At 46.8% G+C, this 4,726-nt stretch overlaps 1 long non-coding RNA gene across 3 annotated transcripts in view; it reads left to right on the top strand.

Moving 5' to 3' along the window:
• The first annotated feature begins 6 nt into the window (after positions 1 to 6).
• The window catches only part of LOC102018953, a 15,095-nt gene continuing 10,375 nt past the window's right edge, over positions 7 to 4,726 (top strand). For 2 of the 3 annotated variants that reach the window (XR_001231580.1, XR_001231581.1), the window contains exon 1: positions 7 to 1,995. This is a non-coding gene — a long non-coding RNA (uncharacterized LOC102018953). The remainder of the gene's footprint in view (positions 1,996 to 4,726) is intronic. The other variant, XR_264336.2, reaches the window with a different exon arrangement.

The raw sequence follows: 4,726 nt of genomic DNA, 5'->3' as shown, positions 1-4,726 counted from the left end.
CTAGCCAAGCAAGTTCTCAAGGTTTTGCGAGGGGAGAACATTTTCTCCTCAAGAGGCACAGGCATTCCAGTCCTCATCTCGACCCCAAGTAACCTGCGGCTCCGGCCCACACAAAGGGAGGGCCTAGGGGCCTGAGGATCCTGTGTTTCCCACACCTGGTGTTGGACTTCTTCCTCTACTCCTTCCACCATTTGCAGGTTCAGTGTGATTTCCTGGGCTCACAGCTGCCCCACCCTAGGGAGATACAAGACTGAGGTCATGGGACAGGATATAGGGTGCAGACATAGCTCTCAGCTCTTGTGCCCTGGGCCTGGGACCTGAAGGGAAGAGGGGGATAGTGTTTTGGGCTTAGCAATGGTGAGCGGTTGGAGGGAGGTGTTGATATCCATCTCACTGGCCTGGTTCTATAGCTCTAGCAGGTACCTGCACACATCCCTGTGCTCCTGGAAAGCTCTGGTGAGCTGGTCACGCAGTGCCCTCCCTTCAGCCTGCTCACCCTGCAGCTGCATTTTGGCTGACTGTGGGGCTAGGGAAGGGCAAGGATTCTGGCTAAGGATTCTAGGCCTACCTGTGGCCTTTCCCCATCTTTCTTCCTAAACGACTGCCCCCACTTCCTTACCAAACATTTCCTCCAGAAAGACCTCCTCCTATCCCACCCCTGCAGGGTGCCTCAAGACTGTACCATAAAGGTATTACCAGGTCCTCCATAGAATCCAGATTCCCTCGCCCTTACAGCACCTTGTGTCAACAATAAAAAGGTGGTGATCCCGGCGCCCTACCAGGTAGCTTGTGTGAAATCTTGCACAGCACAATGTGTACTGTAGTACATGATCCCGCCTGTCTCCAACTCCTCCAGCAGAGATTGGGTGGTTCCCCACTCATACACCTTGGATGTGGCAGATATTACCCCACTCCAGTTGGCCCAGGGCTGAGTCCTGCTCAGCTTGTTGGTTGATCTTGCACTTGAGGATGTCACCTCACAGGTCTTCAATGAAACTAGTGTACCGGGCAATATGTTAATACATTAACTAAGTTCTGCTTCACCTGCAGGGAGAAAGGATGGGGACAGAGGTCTATAGTCAATCACACAGGAGCTAGGCCCACTTCCATAACTCCGTGGGCCTTCCTGTGGGGCCTTCCTTTCTCCCTTCCTTCTTTCTCTCCCAGTCCTGATGACAGTAATGACCATGTAGGGACAGACTTAGGCCCTTTTTAAAGGCTAGAAAACTATATGGCTATAAACAGCAAGGAGTTTTCAAGCAGCTTTATGGTTCGAAGCTGACAGGTTGTAGTTTTGACACCTGCCTCTGTGAGGCAACACTGTTCCTCCAGTGCAGGTTGCCATGCCTACTTCTGTTCTCCTATTAGCCTACAAGACCAAACCCCTAGCAACAAGACCAATATCCAATCAATTGAGTTTAGATCTAACGTCCAGGAAGATGGTAGAGTGGTAAGCAGAAAAGAAAGAGCCTCTCTGAGATGTGCTGTCCAGACACTAGAATATAGCAACAGGAGGAAGAGAAGGAGGGAAGTGTGTCCCCAGGACTCAGGAAGGATCTTAAGCACCAGTTGAAGCTCACCAGGGAGACCAAAGAGAGAAACTTCAACCAAGAAGGAGGTAGCAGGTGGGACCTTCTCCCTGAATTGGCACTCATTGCATGGGAAAAGTGGCTCAAACCTGCAGAGACATGGTGATTGCTAGCAACCCCATCTCCCTCTACAGAGAGATGCAGCAGTGCAATGGAGGAGTGGACACTGTGAACTGCACTGGCTGGTGAGTGGACCAGATTAGGCCATCCCAAGGGAAAGGGCAGTTGGCCAGGAGCCATCTTGGAGGGGGCCAAGTGAACTCATAACTCAGAGCAACTGCTGGCTCCAGCGAGCAGCTTTCAGCTGAGCTCAAGCCTGCAGAAGGTGCACTAACAGCTGCAGGCTGAACGCATCTGGCTCCAGACTCACAGCCAGAAACCCACCTGAAGTTCAGGAGAAATAAAGGTGAGGACTCATTGAGATTATCCAGTACCCTACCATAAAGCTACTGCTGGTTTGGTGGGTTAAATCAACATAGCTCTGGAGTCTGTCTCCACACACTGTCTACCAGTGACAGCAGAGACAAACCTTAAAGTGAACATTTCTCTCTTTTTTTCTCACTCTTGCTCCTGTTTTTTTTCTTCTGATTTTTCTCTTCATAGGTTGATCTTATTTTTATAAGTGTGAAGGCGGTCTCTGTTTTTTTTTGTGGTTGTTGTTCTGTTCTGTTCTTTTTTTATCTCTTCCTTCTCTCTGCCTTTCTCTCTGCACCAGTTTCCCAAAATTTACATGACCCACCCTTTTTCTTCCAGCCTTACTTCTAATCTCTTTCTCCTTTCCTATTTCTCTATTTTTTCCCCTAACTCTTTTTAAATTTTCAACCCTGAGGGTAAAATTGGCATATTGAGGGCTTTTTTTAGTGCATACAAATTTCTAGTTGGCTTTAGATTTTGTTATATTTCCACAAATCTAGTTCACATGGTCAAAGGTGCCAAATTAATGGTCACCTCAGTTTGTCATTTTCTAGGCTGTGTTTGATGCTATTATTATTGCTGGTTGTACCACTTTAGCCACTTTAAAGTGACACAATAGTTCTAACCAGCTGTTCTTCCTGGTATACTAAGACTGAGTTTGCCTAAGGGTCATAGAAAGTACTGTGGGCCAGTGCCAAAGAACCAAGGGCTGGGCCAAGCAGGCAGCAGTTTCTCATCCCCAACACACTGAAGAGGAGGGATCTTGCAACAGACTCAAAACCCAGAAATCAGCTACACCTGGAAGACATCTCTGAGACATAGTCATTTCCTAAGGGTTCTAAATACTAGCAATGAAGCTATTCACTATAGGCAATTTACCAGCATCAGCCCAGGAATTAAACTAAACAAAAAAAAAAAAAAAAGAAAGAAAGAAAATGAGAAGACACTTAAACCAGATGCAACCCCAGACATTCAGTTCACCAAGGTGGGACAACCCAAAAACCACCCACCTGGTTTCTTTGAAGTGGTAACAACAAAACAAATGAATGAGGCTCTAGAAAAAATCAAATCAGAAATAATTTCTCAAGTGTAGACCCTTAAAGGGGTGGAGACAGGATTCCTACTCCATAAAATAGGACTGCTGCCCCACATTTGGTGGTGTTTTGGCTCTGAACACCCCCACTCCTTCCCTGGAAGTGTCTCTATACCTCTTCCTGCAGTATCTACAATAAAAGTACTTTTGTTTTGTGCTGGTCTTCTCTGACTCCTGTTCCTCTTTCTGCATGGGAGAGACAGGTGGGTCTAATGAGGGCAAGTCTGGTGATTCCCAGATGTCAGGCCCAGCAGAAGTAAAATAAATTGGGGGCTCATCCAGGATGGAAAGACGATCATCCCAAACCACCAGACATGGTCAGTATACCCAGTGAATGCAGAAGGACACTCCATCTCTCTGTTGGTTCACTTTCCCAAGACCTCCCCCTCTGTCATAGTGGAAGGGTTCTAACTGGGCCCCATATGGGGGTAGGGAATCCCAGTTTCCTGGAGGATCAAGTGCAATTTCTGACTATTGGGGACACTTGGACTTTACCCTCATATGACTTAGTGGTAGATCCACTTATGTGCAGGGACACCTACATTTAGAGGGGATCTTTCCGGTCCAGTTAGAGTCAGTATTCATGGCTAAAAGTGAATGGAGGAAGGACTCCCATCATGTCTGGGCAACCCCTCTGCCTGTGTGCTCTGAGATGCAATTTCTGCCATGCAATTTCTGACCTCTATCTCTCCCTAGAAACCAGACAACTCATTACTCAAATGGGCTCTCCCCAGTTTGACTGTCCCTGCTGTCCTGCCACCAGTAGGAAAAATGGTTTAGATTCTTCACACCCACTTGGTCTAGATAGAAAAATTTGTTCCTTTTGATTTATCACTTATTTTGCCATACTCCAGAAATACTGTATAAGGACATTAAAGCCTGTTTTGGCCCTAGAGAGGACAGTGTAGGGGACCCTTTTACTTGTATCATGTGTTAGAGGTTTTATAAACCGGCCCCCTCTTAAAATATTATATACAGGCTGGACAATCCAAAGCATGATTTGAGGACCTGCTTCACCTCATGCATCCCAATTCTCCCCTCTGTAAACCCCCGACAGCCTCCATGATTTAGGTAGGATGGCCCTATTAGGCCTCATAAGGGAGAGAGCCTTTTGGGAATTACCTGTTTTTGAGGAATGATGGCACTAATGTTATTTGGGATATAAAAGAAACTATCCCAGACCTCCAAGGAGTAGAGGAAATTTCCTCTATTACAGGCTTCCATGAAACTAAACCATGTAGCAGGCTGGAGCTGGCTTCCTAGAGCTGAATCCCAGGCCTGAGGTAGGGGATGTCCTGCCTGATGCCAGCCAGGGGGTGCTTTGTTCAGGGACGACTGTCAAAGCACTTACCTCTGTTGGCCACTTGGGAGATGAACCTTGATTTAAAAAAATATAGTCTGCTTTGTTTCCTTGCTCTTCCTCTGCTACATGGGAGTCAGGCCCTCAGCCATTCTGCTGCCCTCCCCCCTGCAATGTCTCATCAAACTTTGGAAAGGTTTAGATCCCCAGGCCCTTAAGGAAAAAGCGCTTATCTTTTATTATACTGAGCCTTGGGTACGACACACTTTGGGGGATTTTGGAGGGCTCCCTGAATTTTAACATCCTTCTTTTTTTTTTTTTTTTTTTTTG

The sequence above is a fragment of the Chinchilla lanigera genome, unplaced genomic scaffold, assembly GCF_000276665.1.
Source record: "Chinchilla lanigera isolate Chin_1 unplaced genomic scaffold, ChiLan1.0 scaffold00105, whole genome shotgun sequence".
In the NCBI taxonomy this organism is placed as follows: domain Eukaryota; kingdom Metazoa; phylum Chordata; class Mammalia; order Rodentia; family Chinchillidae; genus Chinchilla; species Chinchilla lanigera.
This window is presented reverse-complemented; position numbering and strand designations above follow the sequence as displayed.